This window comes from Numenius arquata, chromosome Z (genome assembly GCF_964106895.1).
Source record: "Numenius arquata chromosome Z, bNumArq3.hap1.1, whole genome shotgun sequence".
NCBI classification, from domain to species: Eukaryota; Metazoa; Chordata; class Aves; order Charadriiformes; family Scolopacidae; genus Numenius; species Numenius arquata.
Window position 1 is genome coordinate 27,945,670 of NC_133616.1, and position 20,235 is coordinate 27,965,904.

The following is a 20,235-nucleotide window of genomic DNA, read 5'->3' on the forward strand; positions in this document are numbered from 1 at the left end:
GTTCTAATGACTTTTGAGTGTATAACACGCGCCAATGCCATACTCAGCAACAGTGTCGTGTGAAGGGTTATAAAGAGTTAGTCTAAATAGAAAGTAGGACATATTCTTCTGCTAGGGAAACATTTTATAGCCTACACAACTTAAAATTCTCCTAAAGCTAGTAGCCTGCAACTGCTACTGGTTAAGAAATGGGAAGCTAAGGGGACCCCTTTGCCTTTGTTTTGCCTTTGTCTGCTAAAGCTGATTTAGACCTCAGGATTACTCCCTGGGTCAGAGGGGATGCTTTACAGGCACGTCTGGAATGAGAACTACAGAATGTAAGTGTGAGAATGCAACTTGTCCTTGTTATGGTATTTTTCACTTGTTGCACTGAGAACATAGTTCTCCCAAATGGTTTTAAGACACTTACATGATTAGGTAAAACATCTGCAGGTGTGTAAAACCTAAGCTATGCAGCAGTCCAGAAAAATGAAGCACAATGTCTTGCATCATCCTAGTGTGCCATCTTGTCAGTTACTATGTGTACTGCTGATTCAACAGCCAAGATGAACTACTCTTGTAGGAGCTGGCTATCATGAGACTCCAGATGGCCCTTCCTCCTTCTTGCAGCACATAACCTAAATATGTAACAACTCATTCACTATCACACTGAGAATCTGTTACTAGAATGACACAATGAAGTGAAATGCTGGAGAAACAAAAGACAGTTTGGGGACTTCTGCATAATGGTCCCTTCTGAATTTCAGGCAAAAAAAAAAAAAAAAAAAAAAAAGTGTTTTGTTTCAGCATGCCTCATGGTATGAAGTAAGTACTTCACAGGAGGATGTGCCTTCACCTCTCTACACCCGAAAAATAACAGATACTACTGTCCAGGCATGAAATTTGCTCTTGAGAAAAGCGCCAATTTAACAGCCCACACTCCCTCCATAAAGTCACCTTTACTCACCTAACTCAAATTGTGGCTTAAAGAGCAAAATAAGCTTCAGATTTTTTTGACTGATGAGGTATATGAGAAAAGGCCGAAGATATTTCAAAAACCAAAACCGAAAAAAATAGAGTGATCAGTGCCTCCTGTTGCAGGGCTCACTTGTCATTTGTGTGCCACAGGGTAAAAGGGAATCAGAAGTGCTTTTGATTTACTGTATTTGATTTTGCTTCTGAGAGTAACAGTCTGTTCAGGGACTCAAACTGTGACAGTGGAAGTATGTCTGATTTCAGTTTTGCATTCATGAAGGATTCAGAGATGAGAATAATACAATATTCACCCTAGCAGTCTACTCCAAATATCCTGCTACAATTATCTGCTTGGCACAGGACTGCAAATGCAGTAATTCTTGAGGTAAAATGTTTCCCAGTCATATCTCAAGTCTGCTTAGGTCGAAATGTGAAATTCCTCAGTGTAACTTGGAATCAGGAGAATGAATCCTGACTGGGCGTGTAGGGCATACGATAACCTGAAGAACCTTTATGGCTGCTTTAGTGCTGAACAATCTTTGGCTAAATCATTAAAAATGAATAATAAACTGAAGAGAATAAGGATTCCAATAAATGTTATGTATCAGCCAGAGGAGCTCAGCTGACATCTTTTACTCAACTCTCCTGTCCTCTGAGAAAGGAATCTTTTTGGCTGTGAATAGTGTGGTGGAAAGACTTTGAATGTGTGTACATTTTTTTAGCTCCCTTGAGAGATGAATGGATGTGCAGAATTTGATGTTACCAGCCTTTCTTCTCTTGCAGCATTCAAGTTAGAATCAACAGTTCCATAGATGACAGGTTAGTACAGGAGTTATGACACACTTATAGCCCTTTTTCTCTCAGGGCAGCTAAATGACTGTGGGTCATTAAAATCTGGTTTCTGTGAGGTATAAAAATATGATGCCATTAGACCTCATTAATGAACTGCTGAGAGCCACACTCCACAGTAACAAACATCTCCATTTTCCAGGGAGTAAATCATCCGTACTCCGTTAAGTTTAATGGGCTCAAGCTAATTTACACCAACGGAGGACAGCATCCAGTAAACTCAGGCCCCTACAGTGTATGGATTGCTTCATTCATCACAGAATCACAGCTGTCTCCAGCTGGCAGAGAGCACCTATTCAGCTTCTTAACACTGCACAATGAAGCAGAGTAAAGCAGGAAATGAGTAAGAACATGAGGCCCTTGTGGGACTGTACGGTACATGTACATTTTCTGAATATTGTATGGAGTTTGGCCAGGGTCCTCGTGATTCAGCCGCTGCTCTTGGGGATGGGGGAAAACAGATCTGTAGGATCTTAGGTTATATATAGTGCAATGGTATATCTAACACAATTACAGGACAACATAGGTACTGGGTCAGTCCATTTGTGCAGTCTTTCAGATCTGACAGAAATTTAGCATAGAATATAAGAGATTTTAAAATGCATTATTGCAACTTTTATGACAGTTATAAACCTGAAATGAAGGATAATGTTAAAACTCCAGCTGAATGAGGCAGGCATTTCTCACTGGGCTTTTTGTTCGCTTGTAGCTTTTTCACAGTTTTCCTAGCGGTAATTATAATTTAGTAATACTCAGAAAAGAAATAAAGAGTAATATAAAATTAATATAAATGGCAATTATTTCAACTGAATTTGGCTATTTCTACCTTCGATAGTAAATACTTCTAGCCCTATAGTGGGACTCCTGCTTTAAAGATCAGCAGTACTACCCTGAAGAGAAAACCTTATCGGAATTCGGGGGCCTTTATACAGTCCATCGAAACATCTGTGAAAAAATACAAACACAAATATTGGCCAACCAAAAATTTGCCTTTTTCTTCAACTCTACGTAAGTTCCAGAGAACTGTCAACACTTCTGTACCCGGTCTCACCTTTCCAGGACAGCTGGTATCTGCTGCTTTGCACATCTGTGCTAACAGTAAGATACGATCTGGATTGTAGGCACCTTAAGTAGGCAAAAATAAACAAACTGAGCCTCCTTAGTCGTGTCCCTGGTACTGAGTTCATAAAATACACATGAGATAACCATTGTTAAGTTAGTTAAGAGAATGAAGAGAGGTTTGGGCTGTGGGGAGGAAAAAGTTCTTTTCTGTCTTTTTTTTTTTTTTTTTTTAAAAAGGTGTCTAATGTTGGAAGAGTTTTGAAGGCTGAGATTTTCAAGCAGAAGGAAAAGTTGAATCCTGAGAAGGGAGTGGAGTGGGCATAAGACATGTCCATCTGTGGAGTATCCTACTAGGCAGTTCTTGGGTCAAAGAATGAAGAGATGGAGCAGTTGCTACCTATGAAACCAAGCTCATCAAAGGAGAGTCTAAAAGAACTTTACAGATAGTAGCAGGGACAACAGAAAATGTATAAGGAATAGTGCAATAAAAATAATCCATTAAGAAAATACTATGTGGTATACAGTGTCTGTGACCTTAGTATATCCCCAGAAAGCTTAACAACAAATCTTATGTTCTTAAGTCTAAGCAACACCAATAGGCGGCCAGTCCTAAAGGGGCAAATCTGTTCTAAGCTCCAGAGACTTGATCACAAAAGGGAAGAGAGGATCTTGCCGCACCTGCAGGTAGGAGTCTTGGCTTGAACAGCAGGTGATTGTGAGACACGTTCTCAAACAAGCACCTATCCATTAGCTTATTACCAGTTCTGCTCATTAAAATACAGCTGTATCAATCCAAATACGGCAAATCCGTTATATGATTGTTCTCTGGATTTATGTGGCCTGGAGCTGAAAAATGCTTCTCCAGCTTTTGTTTCTGATGCTTCCTTCTATACCGTGGCTGCTTTAGTTCCCATTTTCCCTGTTAAATTTTGACAAAACATATGCTAGCTTACACCTACAGATTCTTTAAAAATTACCAGAGATCTGCAAAATTTCAGGGGCACTATAGTCACCATCATGTTTTTGTTGGGAGAAGGCAGGTTGGGGAAATCCTTAACACAGATACTCAGCTCTTCCCCTCTCCCCCTGTTTTGGGAGGAAGACTTTTAGAACTGCTTAGGGCTGGTTTTTTGAAAGTTGCCTGAAAGTTTAGCTTTGTGCCTCTAAGGATTGTGTCCAGTTAATAGATCTAGTTCAGAGTTTGGTCAGCATGGCTGTTATGATAATAAAACCAGCATTTTCTTCAAGAGTGTTATGACTGTATATTTTGCCTGAATGTTATTTATTACATTACACTCTGTTCCCAGAGGACTGGAAATACTTTAGGGAAGAATCATTTTTCCTGTTCCTATCTATTATTTAGCACAATGCGGCCCTTACTTTTATGACAGCTCTGGGCTGTACTAAAATATCAATAATATCAAAATAAAGATGACATTCTTGTATTCACATTCTCTGATAATGTGCAATAGGTACTACACTGCCAACCTGTCCTAACTACACAATTATTGTTTTCTGCCCTGGAGTGGGCCCTTTCAAACTTGCAGACTTCAGATATACCCCAAATAAAATCACATAATGGCCACACAGGCCACACAGCAACACTAAGTGACAGGATGTGACTATAGCCAATTAAATACCAATCATTTTTGGTGAGGAGGATCGTAATTAACGCTGAATTGGATAAGAAAAGCAGCTGTGCCCTGCTACGAAGTGTTCAGGGATATAACTTCATTTTCTATTACCAGGAATTCCAGTGTTATTTCTCAGCTCAGACTGAAATTTCCTGTGCTTGCTGTGGGTGTAAAAGTTGAATTCTGATCCTGGTTGCCAGGACAGGAGTTCCCTGCCGACTTGCCTTCTGCATGCCTTTCTCAAAAGTGAATTTCTCATGTGAGATCTCCCATTCAGGGGCTGCTTTGGCACATTATTGAACCTAATTAAAGCATAAATGGACTGGCAAGACAGGGAAATGAAAGCGAGGAAAAAGTACATCAAGTGTTTTCCAGCTCTGTTAGCTGCTAGTAGGAATGGAAATGGCCACCAGCTGCTTAGGGATTATCCAGTACCCCAAACAGACAGATTTTACAGCCCACAAGTTCTGTTTTAGGTTGTATCAATAAAGCAGACTAGCCTGGACTCATGACATGAGCATGTAAGATTTCAGGCAGCCCCTGGGGCTCAGATTCTCACTGCTGTTTCCACCTGTTTGAACCACAGCAGTTCAAGCACCGCTCCTGGTCCCCAGCTCAACTCCTTGCAAACAGTCACCAGTGTGTGAAGGCACTGCACCTTACCTCTCCAAGGCTACACATGCTGGAGATGTGGCACAGATTTCCAATCATTATTTATTATTATTTTCACACAGCAGCAAAAGACTGAACTTGCAGTGCTACAAAAAGTCCAATACATACATAGATAACTTGGATTGGTTGATTGCTTTTGGCAAGAAAGATGGGTATTGACTTTAGCAGCTATATAAATATGTCGTAAGCAAACCTGTTCAACAACTTTAAAAATCTATAAAAAATCTATACAAATGCTGTATAATATTTCTTTGCTTTCTTTGGCAGCCACAGGCTGTGGCCTTATACTAAAAGTCAACCATAATATTCATTAGGACCCTAGATGGTCTTGCAGCTGATGCATCCATAAAAATATGTTTCAGGATCAGAAGAGTTGTTGTTCATGAGCTTTTATACCACAGTAGTACCTAGAAGAAACTCAGCGAAGGAATTGCGGCTCATTGTGCTTTCTTAATCTTGGTAAAACTTTAACTGAGGATATACCAACACATTTTAATTCTATACGTAAATAGCTGCAGAGGAAGGTGAACAGTTTAGAGGACTCAATACAAGCTTTGGAAATCTCCGTTCCTTTTTTCTGCTTCAGTTTTCACTATGGTCAATGGTGGAGCAAAAAATCTTGTTATTGCTATTATTGTGGTTTGGCCATCACTGCTAGCAGTCTCATTTTTTTATCCGTGAATGTATTTCAACACTCCAGCATTCATCAGAAGGTACACTAATGGGCACTCAGAGCAGAGACCCCAAAGATCTGGCTGCTAAATCACATCATTGGAGCAAGGAGATGAAGTTTGCGACAGAGGAAATGACTAGGTTTTACAGCTACTACTTGATATTTTTTACCGGCCTTAAATTCTCTTCTAAGGAAAATGTCTTTTTAGACAAGAAATTATAGCCTGCAGAAAACATCTGCTAGTAAGTTGATTAATTAAAGACTACATTCTCTGAAAGCAACTGTTGTGTCAGTCAGACTGGAAATGAGAGAATATGGAAAGTACAGCTGAAAGGCTGGGGAAGAGTAGAAGTAATTACTGGTAGTAAAGGTTTCTGGAAGGCCTGGACTTACATGGACAAGCCATGGTTTAGCAATAGGCAAAAAAAGTCAGAAGCTCATCATTCTTAGTAACCTGAGGAAGTTTAATTCATTAAGACACAAGCACCTTAAAAGCTGTCCTGGGTGTACAAACATATCAGACTTGAAGTAATTTTCCCCTGTCGACTACCTGCCAGACAGAAAGACAGAAGACCAAACAGCCCCCAGGGCAGGTTTATTACTTTCGTGCCCGCTAAGTGTAATGTTCCTTGGGTCTAATTGAAAGAGCCATGGCAGAGGTTTTAAATCTCACAAATTGCACTGTGCTTTCTCAGGTAATCCCTGGGGACTGCTGTTTTTCCCTGAGCAGCCGTAGGAAACAGAAGTGCCTCTCTGAGATCCCGTGCCTGCAGATGGGAACAGCATGGAGAGCCCTAAGCCCCTCAGGTGCGCCCACAGAAGAGTCACCTAGATGGTGGCATCTCCTGCCTCTGTCCAGTGGTGTGCCAAGCTCCAAGCCCTTCACTGCATCTCTGTGACTTTACAAAGTTGTTTTAAAGGAACGTAATGAAGTCACCTGAAATAACACTTGCTGTCTGGAGTCAGTCATGGGAATCTATGTTTCATGCCTTGTTGGGTGCCACATCACTGAGTCTGATGCTAACACAACCAATGCTGCCATCATGTATGTGTCTTTAATGGCACACTTGGCTAGTTCTTCAGGAATTGTTTCTTTTCACCAGGTATCTTACTAATTAAAAAATAACAATGCTGGAAGATTTATGGCTCATGAGGTCAGTAATAACTGCAATCACTGGTTCAGACATTTTCCAGGCTGCTGCTGAAGGGCTGAGGGCCACTGAAGCCCCAAAGCTGAGGTTGTATGTAGTCATACTGACGAGCCAAAGATCTACATGTTTTCTCTAACCTTTCCCTTGTGATGGGTTTATATGCTTCTTTCTGTCTGTAGTGTAATTAGGTGGATAAATCAGTCTGTGCACATGTATTTAGGTTTAAATCAGGCTTATTTTCGTTGAACATATTTATTAGTTCTGCCAGTTCGGTGCAGATTTAAACACAACCAAAATAAATAACACCACCAGGGACCACAAACAGTTTTGCACGAGTTTAGCTGAACTGGCATGTTTTTGTATGTGGAAACCCATCACATGTACTTCCCCACCTGTCAGGGGAAACTCAATCTGCTCCATGAGGAGGAGAGCACAACCACAGCCTACTTGAGGGATTCAGCTTTGCAGTAACAAAACAGCTCGTAGACTTTCTGCTTCAATGTCCTATTTGCCATCTTTGAATTATTTGAGCAGGAAACTGCCTGGAGAGGATGTTTTTTATGCAACTTGTGGCATGGTGATTGTCCTCAGTCATTACCAGTTACCAGACCCAAAACCTTTTTGTTAAACAAGTGAAATCTCAGTTTAGTATCATGATACCTCTTCAGCTTGTCTAAGACAGACTTATAATCACAAGAGAATGGTGTGGTACAAAAAAAGCACTTGGATAAAAATCTACAATGGTCCTATTCTAATTAGATAAAACAATAATTTAATGGCTTTAAAACATATTGTATAGTTAAAATAGTGGAAAGTGAAATAAGATTGCCTCCTTATAGCTATTAGCTGTTGGGGATTCCTATGCCATAGACAGGTAGAAATAAATCTATATTTCAACCACGGGAAAGAAACTTTATACATTAATTTACATTTTAAGATAAAATATTTCTGAGCACATGGTCTATGGTAGAAAAGGAGTTGAAAATAGTCTAATAAGGATCTATCGTCTGATACAGAATTAAGCCTACAGCTTAATACTCAAGGGTAAAAGCTAGTTGTTCAGAGGAATTGTTATAGGCTGCCCTGTAGCATAAGGTGCAGCCTGGGAAAAGCCATTAACATGAAAGACAATGGAAATGCTAAACTGGGAACTTATTATCTCCTGATTTTCTTTCCCCTCTTTCTTAAGGAGGAAAAGAGGACATTAATGCAACATAAATGAACAAATGAAAAAGGGCCAGACTGAGAAAACCTAGCTGGTTTCCACCTTGTCCAACAACACTGATTCACTCACTTGTATATTTGGCTCCCTATAAATGGAAAACTCAGCATTATTTCTGAGTGTGACATAACCACTCCCTGTGTGTCTGTGTGTGGGTGTGCACACAGAGAGGGCACATAATTAACATTTTGGAAGCAGCATCAAATGGCAATTTCTTAATTTTTTTGGCAGCTGGAACATAACATTGCCTTTTAAGTACATTTTCTTGCATTTAATTTGTTGGATTAACATAACTAAACTGTGATCATAGGCCAGAAAAACACTGTCTCTCTGCCTTTATTTCTTTATTTCCTTGCCCTCTGACAATATTATATCTCACTGTCGGCCAGCTGGGTGACAGACTGCTTGACTGAGCTCCATCATGTTGCCCTCTGTGGTGGACACAACAATGTGTCATAAGCAAAGCATCCATGATGTCATATCTTTATCCTCTGGTGGATGTACGGCACAGAAAATAAAAGCTGTAAAACAGCTATTTGTCTGTGCAAATTTTCTTGCTCCTGCTGGTGGCTTATGTTCTTATACATAAAATCAAATCATATCCTTTCCTTAAACTAACCACACGCTCTTCTCCTCTGTTTCATGCAACTTGTTATTCAGGAATAGGTGTTTTTTTGAAGCCCTGAACTAACATGTTTTTTTCTGCTTATTTAGTTGACATATCCTCAAAATCAGCTCATATCTCACAATAATACTGGATAGACAATAGTGTGTCTCAATATACCAGAAGATAAAATGTTGCTTCCAATGACTATTTTGATTTTTTCTTTTTAAGTGACATGGATAATTCTACCCAAATATTTAAACCTATGATGATGTCCTCTTTCACTCAGGGCAGGTTGAATTTTAGAATGTCACTCTTTAAATATGAAATATATGTTTTCTTTGCATAGTTTCAAGTAAGAGACTCCCTTTGGTGTTTGGCACTATGTGCTAACAATAGATTGCTCAGCCTGAAAAACAGAGGAAAACAACTTTTAGTTTCTTAAAGGCAGATGGAAATTTCCCTTGAAGCTGAGGGATATTCTAAACTCAGGGCATGACCTTAAAGCTTCACTGGTTTCTTAAGCTGATATAATTGTGGCAAAGCCCATCAAATCAAGTAGATTAAATCGTTATGCAATAAATATACACTCTAGACCTTTACATCATCATAGATATTTCCCACTGGTGCAGAGACTGTGTTGTATCCTGCACAGAATGGTCAACAAGCTACTTGGCAATTAAGTAAGATGGAAAAATTCTGCTGTAAAATTTAACTGATTCATTTTAATAATCTCTTCATTATCATTATCATTTAGGTTATTCTGATCCTGGAGACATCTCTTCTGTAAAATGTGTCCCTGGACTTAGTTGACTATTACATTCAGGCTATTGCTCTCGCTGTAAAGCTGCCACCTTGAGGAAACCAGGTTCCAGCGTCAGGGCTCCAGGTTTTCTGTGGATATTTGAGGAATGGCTGTGCTCCAGACTCCAGGCAAACATAGCTCACATGTAAGGTTTCAGACACAGAAAATGAGTCTTATGCGGTTACGTCAATATAATGGAAATGACATCTAACTCTGAAGTAGGATCCATACAAAAAATATTCCTAATACATGATATTTCTTTTTGTAATCTTTGACATGTCATTTTAGCCTTTATCCAGAGTAAATAACTTTGCTTTGATTTTGTTGAAAACAGGGCAAACTTTCATGAATATTCAGAAAAAAATTTTTTGTTCCACCTAAAGTCTGCACAATGTTGATTGTTATGCCTGGGTACAACCATGCCTATATATCTTAGTATATACCTTAGCCTCTCCTTTTTTAGTTGCATAAAGTGAACTTTAATTAACCGTAGCTAGGATGGAAATTACAACAATATGGTAAAGTCTGCAGCTTGCTTTACATCAAGCAACCTATTCTGTTTTGCTTCTTGAATCACTTGTCTGTACACAAAAGATAGAAAAAGTTGGTCAGGGTTTAGTGCTGTTTGACTACCATTTGGCATGCCCATTAAATTACCTCACAAAGCAGACAACAATGCAGATTCAAGCCCCGAGTCTTGTGTTAACTTGACAGAATAAATGGGTCCCCAAGTTTCAAAACAGTTGAACAAAAGAACCACCACGGAGCGATTAAGATTTATTTGGGTGCTGGAGTGCACAGCTTCTGCAGGGAGGAGGGAGGGAGACGGCACGCATCCTCGGGGCTTGCCTATTCTTGGCACAGATCCCGGTCGTGAGGGAAGGAACTGAGCAATGGTACAACCTTTGTGTTCCTTCGCTTCCTCAGGGCAGTCCTAATCCCCCAACACGAACTCAATCAGTCCCACAGGAGCACCACTCAGCACAGGGTTTGCCAGCCTGCAGCAGTGCTCTCGTCAAGGGCCATCTCCTGCCACACCACCCTTCAAATTTGTTCACTTCTCCTTTAAGGCTGATCTGGCGTCCTTTTGCATTACTGCAGCAGGGCAAAGGGGTAGAGGTTGGGTGAGGAGCGGACTCTGAGCTCCCCGGTGAGTGTTATTTCTTCATCACAACAACTTGGATGCTCAGCGCTCTTTTCCGAAGTGAAAAAAAGCCTTTGACTGCTTTGCTACCATCATCAATACTGGGGTCACCCAGCCTCCAGCAAAGGCTGCCCTGTGCTTCCTACATTTCTGATTATCCCAGACTGCTCATGTTTGCTAATGACCCAAGAAGCCTGTTGAGAAGGCAGAGTAGCAGTGGAGAAATTAAAAATGAAAACATCATGAGGGCAATATTAACACAGAAGCAAAATACTTCATTGTGACTGTTTTAAAAATGGCCAATTGTGGCAGAAATGTGCCTAGTCTCAGGGAGTAAGCAGTGCATGATTTGAATTCAGATAGGCAGAATGAAAACAATTATCTTCCAAGTCAGGGAGCCATTCACATATTCAATAGTATAGCTTTAGCAAAGAGCTAACAAATTGCTGATTTTTTTTTTTTTTAATGCCATCAGACAGTTCTCTAACAGCAGATTTTATTTATTTGTCCATTTTTAATGCAGCAACAGATGGGCAGGCTGGTGCAGTACACCCAGCTTCTATGCTGGTCGGTGTCCTTTGTCCGTACGACCAAATGATACAGTGATACAAGTGGAGCCAATTTGATTTCTACTTTTTGTCTTTGGGATGAGTAAGTTAATCAGCCCAAGGCACTTTCTTTTTTTCTCCTTCAACTTACATTGTTGATAAAATCTCCACTACTTTGTGACAAAAATGGTTTGGCGTTATAATAATGTAAAGGTCACAATCACAGCAACGTATCATGATTTTGTTAAATTTAAGAGGACTCTTGATTTTTAAAAATGTTCTTAGTGGCATAGTCTTATAAAACTGAAACATCTGAAGGTCAGCAACACTAAATTCTTAAGGCCTTTGCTCATATTATTAGCTTGCTGCTTTTGAAAATATACTTATGCTGAGTAAGGTAATGCATGACAAATGCAGTAGGCATGTATGTGAGACTTGTAACCTGAGCAGATGAACAGATTAATCTTGGAGCTACCGACTGAGGCTATGAATTAACAGAAAACTTAAGTCCTAAGCATGTAAACATATACTCAAAAGCCTCACTGAGCTAGGTCCTGAAGTACATTTAGTTTCATTAAAAGCATTATGTTAGTTTTGCCAAAGAATAACACATTCTTACTCACTTCGGGGGCTGACATCTGCATTTGGCTCTATTACTGTTTTCAAAAAACAATGCCTCATTTTGTGGCCCTGTACCAGAAAGACTTACTGACTCATTACTAAAGGAAACTAACATCTTAATGATATGTTTATCAAAACTGAGTAATATAGTCTGATCTAAGTTGCAATCTGTGAGATCCAGAAAAAAAAAAGTAATTTTCAAAATTCTTGAGGATGTGAGTGATGCAGCCCTGCAGCAGGCTGCCCTGAGGTCATGGCAACTCCATCTCCTGGATCTTCAAAACTTGCCCAGACAGGGAAGGCCCTGAGCAACCAGATTTAGCTTGGAAATGAGCCATGCTCCCAGCAGGAGGCTGTTCTAGCTAACATCCAAAGATTTTCTGTGGTTCTCTATTTGAAATCCACTTAATGACACAGTATTTTCTGTGTATTCTTCTTGTTACTTTCAAGCTTGCTGCTTGCATCTCAGACTAGTGTAGTACATCTTGTGGAATGAACATGTACACACTTCATTTATGTGGATGGATTAAACTTCATATATATGTAAATTCTGTTTTCTGTCTCCTTAAGCAAAACATGTTTAATGCAAAGTCTTACAACTAAAAGTGAAGTAAATGTCCTTATGGTGCACATCACCTAGACTGCCTCCTAGAAAAACCACAGCAGCAGAACGCTGGAAGAATTCACCTCGAGTCTTTGCTAAAATTTAGTTAAACAATGGTATTGGGTGTCTTTAAGTGAAATCTGCACGTGTGTGCTTGTGCCTGAGTTCATATATGTGCATGCATTTATACTCTCCTAGAGCTTTACAGGCTGTAGTTAATACTCACAATGGCCCTGTGACTTGTTACAAGTGGAAAAACTGAGGCATAGGAAAGAGATTTGTCCTAAATGAAATAGGAAACAAATAGCAGAATGAATGCAGCACTTTCCACTTAATTATCACAAGAGCTATTTAGTAGTCTTTCATATGTACCTAATCTGAAGGCAGCTGTGACTCCTTACGAAGCACAGGACTGTATTATCTAGTCATACCTCTAAGGTCTGTGAAGCTTAAACAATTGAACATGATGGACTGGAACACAGAAATGTTGGAGTGCCAGGGGATCCTGTGACAATACCTCTTTGTAGCTAACTGTGTCAGCTTGTGTGCTTAAGAAGACAAATTGCTGAGTGAGGCATTTTCTTCTGTGCCAGGCTGAGGATTTCTGTGACTTTTGCACATTTGTTTCCTCTCTCAAGAACATTGTACAGAGTAAATTAGCCTGTTTGTTGGTATGCTTGTCTGTGTACTTCTTTTAAAAGCAAACTGTAAGCAAGTCAAGCTATAAATTTGTCAAGCTGAAAACAGACAATGATTTGATTTCCTTCCTACTTATGTCAAATAAAAAGCACCAAAATGAATCAAAGCACTGGTAATGTATATTCCCTCCCACTGACCGGTTATGGCCTTCTTAATGCTCATCATTTTAGTAGCTGAGCTGTGCCTGGCTGGTCTTCTGGACTTTTATTCATAGTCAAACTAAAGAAAGGCAATGCCTCTTTCCTCTTTCTCCTCTGTGTACTTAATGCAGCTCATAAAGTATACCGAGAAGGATCCCCTGCAAGACAAGCTAATGTGGTAGCTTCACCTTTGACTTAAACTGATTTTATGCTCCAGTCCATAACGTACTGCTCCATTTTTAATACTAGTGTCTCAAAATCTTAAATAATAAAGGATGTCTTTCTGAGTGCTTATTACTCCTTCCTCCTTTGTTTCAACAGATGGATAAGCCATCGTACACTGCCTCGGAAGAGGGCTGGAGCCTTTCCATAAGGCCCAGACTCTCTGGCAGGGACTCATCCTTCAAAGAGTACCTAAGGATGTTGCTGCAGGCCTTATGGAGGCCTCCCAGACTCGTTGTGCTTTTTTTGGTTGCCCTACCTTTTGCAACATGAGCAGTTATAGTTCTGCATGCCTTGCTTATGTTCTTGGATTTACCCAAGCAATTGCTGCTGATTGCTATGGATTTGGGTCAGGTTCCTTCCTGTGATCTATGGTGAACACAAAAGAGATTGGAAGTTTATCTAATGGTATAGGACGACAAAAACAAAACGGAGAGATAGCCCAGACCACCACCTCACACTGCATTCACCACTCTCTGGTTACTGCCCACAAGAGGCTCCTTGACTCCAGGGAACTCAGGGTTCCCTCTTTGGTTACCCACCTAGTACTCCTCTGATCTACAGACCTTACTGGAGAGCATGAATATTTTCCCCCAAAAAAAGAAAATAAAAGGGGAAGTGCAGGCAAAGGGGAAGGTGCCACATTTCTAGGTGTATCAGAGGCGCTGGAATGTTCTCTAATGATGATTAACTTCCCCACGTCTCCTGAGGCAGAGTGCAAAGCTTCACTTCCTCCTTACGGGGAGAACAGAACGGATTCACTGAAAGGAATGACTGCACTTACACAAGTTGTGGTTATTTCAATTCTCCACTGATCCATTAATGTGATTGTTAAGCTCTAAATGATCAGGCTGGCTGCTTGACTTCCTCCCATTCTGAAATAATTTAAAGGCAGATTCATTTTCTCAGTTGTCCCTACAGTACCATGTAAAAAAGTGTCACATAGTGTTTGTTAAATTAACTGCTACTGAAGTGTTAGACAACCAGGAGAAGAAAAAAATAAATGTCAGGTCTAATTATTAATGCTGATGTATTTTACAGCCACTTGCAGAGGCCATAGTCTGAAGCAGATCCTTTAAAGTGCTGAATGCTAGATGAAAGTGTTAGGGTAGCTCCTAGTGAAAGTCAGAGTAATCTACGTTTATACATGGAGCACTAAACAGTCTCCTGCTAGAGATTCTTGTTGGTCAACAAGGGACCTTCAGGTGGTGTCACATAGCTGGGAACGCCTGTTGCTCACATGTGACCTTTAAGTTATGAAGACAGCTAACAAAACGTTAGTCTTCAGCAGTTGGTGGCTATTTGTATCTGGCACCTAAGATGGTGAAAAATGGCTTTTTTTGAATGTTTTTTTCTCTCAAGCAGATGCACTGTATCAAATATTGAAATGCAGTTCTCATGACACCATTTGAATTATGCTCTGTAAATAAGCAGCTTTACACCTCTCTTTCTCTGCCTTCACTTACATAAATTACACCAGCAGTGGAAGCTGCTGAAGAAGAGAAAGGGCTAGGAAGAACTAGCTATTCCTCTATGCATAGGTAATTTTACAAATGACATGTCAACTATCCACTTCTGTCCAGGCAACTGTCAAAAAGTCTGTTTCTGAGGCAAGATAATAGGTATATTACAATTACAAAACTGCCAGGTTATACCTGGTAGCAGGAACTTTGTAACGTATGGGGGTCACAACCAACAACTTGGAGATAAATTCTATGGACACTCCTTCACCCCCCCAATTACATTGTACTATTCTTCAACCAAAAAAAGTGTCTTGGGGGAAAAAGTGGGGGAAGGGTGGATTGGATGGTGTTTAATTAAAGAATAACCAATGTTTCTTCTTAGAAAACCAGAATGACCAAGTTGCTCCTGCATCACTAATTGCACATGTAATTTTAATTTTGGTACTGAGGCTTCACTAAGTGTCATTATTTGAAGAAGGTTCATGGGGCGAACTTCTTTTACCACTAGAGGCACAAGCCGAAACTTAAAAACTCACAGTATTTGTCACTTACACAGTGGGAATGCTTTCACCAGGGAGTAAACAAGTTTCAAGCTTCATTTAACTTGCAGACTGCAAAAGCCTGAAGCAGAAATATATACCGAGTATAAAGTTCTTGAGCTATTCATTTCAGCTGGAATTGGAGAAAAATGTTTTGTTATTCATCTGATTCTTTTAATCCTCTGCAGAGATTATATTTTCCAGTGACACCACACCAGGCAATATTATTGTCACCGTAGAACAAATCAAGTTCCTTGAGCACCAGGCCTTTTTGCCATTGAGACGCCATGCTTGTACCTTGGTTAGGTTTTCTTTACCTGGCCAGTTAGACCTGCAAAAACAGGATTGAAGGATCCCAAGGGAAACCCCACCAACACAACGGAGATAACCAAGAGATGCAAAATTGCATCATGAACTTAAACTTGCTATGAACGACTAGGGTGCTTAAATGACTGGGCCTAGACCCTTTTCTGCAAAGGTGTTATTATTTGCCACTGCCTGCCCTTAATTTTATCCATCACACAAACTCACATCTACACGGATAATATTTACCTCCATTTTGAGAAAAAAAAGTGTATTCATTGTCAAAAAAGCAACATTTTGCAAGGCTGATCAATTCCTTTGTTTCCTCATTAATGACACCAATCACAGAATCTGAGGATCATGTTCAGACTGATGGGGACCTGAGGAGGTCTCCAGCCCCAGTCCCTGCCTAAGAGCAAGCTCAGCTGTGCGCTCAGACCAGGGTTCTCAGGGCTTCACCTGGTCCAGGTTTGAAATCCCCCAGGCTGGAGAAGGCCCAGCCTCTCCCGCTCTGGCCCCATCCTAACTGCTGGGTTGTCCTTGTGGGTAAAAGGCTTCTCCTTGTCTCCAGACCAAACCTCTCATGTTTCAGCTTATGCCACTGCCTCTCACCCTCCCACTACACACCACCGTGAAAAGTCCGGCTGAGTCTCCTCCATCGCCTCCTGTTGGTGCCAGGGATACTGCTGGGTGCTTCCAAAGCTGCCTCTTCTCCCAGCTGAACCAGATCCAGTCCCACAGTCTCTCCTCCCAGGCCAAGTGCTCCAGCCCAGGACCAACTTGCTGGCTGTTTGCTGAACTTGGCCACATTTATCAACATCTTTCCTCTGTTGGAGACCCAAAACTAGATGCAGTGCCCAGATGTAGTCTGATGAGCATTGAGCAGAAGGGACTGCTCCCCCTGCCTTGCCTTTCAGGGCCATGTCCTGCTCACATCACCACCACGGGCACTGCCAGCCTTTGTTGCTGCCTGGTCCCAGCCTGCATCCCTGCACGGTTCTGCCTTCCTGGGACAGAGCTTGGCCTTGGCCTTTGCCCAACTTCATTGGATCCCTGTCAGCCCTTTCCTCCCACCTGTGCAAGTCCCTCCAAGACAGCAGCTCTGCCTTTGAGTGTATGCAGTGCTTCTGCCCCTGCCACTTATTTGGTGTTTTCTCCAAACTTGATGACCACGTCCTCCATGTGTTTCTCAGGGTTCCTGATAAAGATATGGAACAGAACTCTTCCCAGGATAGACCCTGTGGTATCCCACTTGTTACCCACCTCCAGGTAGAGCACAACCCCTTCAGCACAACCCTCAGACCCCAAGTATCCCTTTAGTTTTTACCCATCTAGTTGTCCTCCCATGCAGGCTACAATGTCCCAATTTGGACAGAAAAATATCATGGAAGACGGTGTTAAAAGCCAAAAGGCAAGCAGGTTGGTAGGGCGTAATCAACCCTTCGTAACTCTATGCAGACTGTTTCTGATGTGTCCATCAGTGTGTGTGGATTTGCTTCATACGATTGAATACATCCATCAAATTTTACCACAGTGATATCAGTACCTTGGTGGGGGGGATGAGTAGCTAAACCCCAAATTAAGAACACCAAAACTTTTCCTTAACTGCCCCTCACCAAATAAGTTACTTATATTTCTAAGTCCCCATGAGACACAGCCTTCTAAGTACCTTTTCAATCCAGGCCTGAGAGAAATAAACGACCTCTTAAAGCACATAGTCTATTACTGAGTTCATGAGCTAAAAACTACAACCACAATACATTATGCAACTACCAAACCACAAGCTAATTTCCTTGAACTAGAAAGTTTAACTTTTAATTTAAACGGACAGGAGAGATTTTTATATATTTAAGAGCTAAAAGGAATAAACAGTAAGTTCTCCAAACAAAACCACCACTTCTCACTTCAACACATCCACAAAAGGGACCATGCAGCAGGCAGCACTGCTTCTAGATTGTTATGGTGTTCACTGTATTCAGTGATCAGCCTTTCCAAGGTACCTTTCAACAATAAATACTTTCCACTGAAGGGAAATAACTGTTCTGAATGTTGAATTAATCCTTTCAACTTGCTATCCAACTTTTTGAGCTTTAAATCCATGCACTGACAGTACAGTAAACCACTTCCATGTGTTTTGAAGTTTGACTTCAAGACAGCATGTCTAGGGAAGGTGGGGAAAATGGACCTGGAAACTGCTTAGTTTTTCTACACAGCGCATCACCACAGGCAAAAAATATTTCTACTACATATTTGGGTTTTTTGTATTGATTTAGTGTTCAAGCAATTCATTATAGATCAAAGAGTACCTTAGTTAAGTTAACCTTCAGAAGTCTGTTCAGGCTGTGGTACTTTTTTTCCCTACATATAGTATAAACCATTTTCCATAACTTGACAGAAGCGTGCAAGTGTCCTGAGCTGGGCCGTACAAAGGAGAACTAAGACCATCATCCTTTCCATGGGCAGTCTTTATTGTAGGTGTTCAACAGCCTAGACACTGAGCAGCCTAACTGTGATTTCACAGCCTCTTTTTCCCCCTCCCCTGCTCTACAGACTTTTTCATCAGATAGGGGCAAATTGTGAAGCTTTTTCAGGAGGCAAAAAAGAAAACCAGCACACGAGGAATGTATTAAGTTGGCTTCTGCACTTCAGCAGAGCACACTTCAAGTACTTTCTTTCACTAAGTGACAATACCAACCATTGTTGTAAGCCAGCTCAAAGGAGGAATAGGAGTAGGTTTTTTCACAGACATGCTGTGGCATTATCCACAGAAAGTACGGGCCCGCCTTCACTTGCATCCAAGGTTATGGAGCGAGGAGTGCTTCTGTAGCTGTGAGCTTTTTCCCTTTATCTGAGGTCTCCCATTCTACTTCTTCTAGCCTTGTCCTTTCCTCTACTCTAGCAAGATTCAGCACTTACATAAAAATAGATAAATGGATCTTCACTGTTTCACCAAAGATCTGATGGGGAAAAAAAAAGAAAGAGAAAGGGTACATCCATTAAAAATGTAAGAAAATACAAGTTGGGTTGAGAAAAGGCACACTGCAGCTATCTGAAGAGGAATGAGATGCAGAAGGGGAAGAAGTGAATCGTGAGCATATTCAGTTCCCCTTATACTCATTTTCCTCTGTTTTTGCAAGTGTTGTAGATATTTTGCATTACTGCTCAAAGGCAGATCAAATAGGAGGCAAAAAAGAACACAACGGCAGAGGGACAGTATTAAGAGAAATCTGAATATTCGTAAGGGAGAGAAAAAGCCAGTTTCAAACTAGCTTGGCCCTCATGCTGGCTAGCAGACACTGAACAGAATTTGGCAGTATTTAGAACAAGAGGGCTTTACATTCAGCTGGGAAACAAAAATTATGCCATTACCTTGAATACTACTTCAATAGCCCACTAAAGCCATATTTATTCATCTAATAGCAGCAAGTTCTTCAAGAGGAATACAAACCCAACTTAACAGTGAAACCTGACCAAACACATTAATAATGTCCCACTGCTCTGGGAGCCCATGAGACTCCAGCAGAGGAGCTGAGACAAGGATGGTATCTGAGAACTCATTTAGTGGTCATCAGCACAGCCACAGGCTCCTGCTGCAGGAGTGCTCAGTACAGCCATACGACCTTCATTAGATGCCAAAAAAGTCACATGACAGAGCAATAAAGCAGAGTCAAACACTTGCAGATGGCAGGGGAAAAAAATTGTTCAAAGATAGTAAGGCATTTGTAAGTTGGATCTGTTTTTACAGAAGGAATCCCTGACTACTCTCTAAGCCCTGCTGTGGAAGTAAACAAAGATTTCATAATACAAAAATGAAGAGGGGCAGGGCAGAATAAACCTCAACATCAGCAACTAAGTACAGGCCATATTATATCATCTCCTGCTGCTGCCTGATATTCCCCACTCCTCCTCCCTCTTGCTATTTGAAGGCATAAAAATTTTATCTGGAAAAGCATTAGGTCCCCTATAGGCTACAGAAACCACTTTTGTCTGCCAAAGTACTATTCTGACAACTTTGTCCAGCACATTGGACTGAAGTCAGAAAAAAGTTTCCAGAGTCCACAGTTTCTGTAAGAACTAACTTGGGTTCCCAAAATAGAATTAAGTTGCTACTTCAACTGAATGTTAACCTCAGGAAGAAGTGTCTTTATTGGTCTACTCCATATGCCATTTGGCATGATACTGGTGACAGCAATGAACTTTAGCAAAGAAGCAGAGCTGTTCATCTTCTGTATAAAGACAAATACAGACAAAATCCCTTGCCTTTTCAAGCTGCCATGCAAGTTTACAACGAACAAGCTAACTGAGAATTATTATTATATTTAGGCT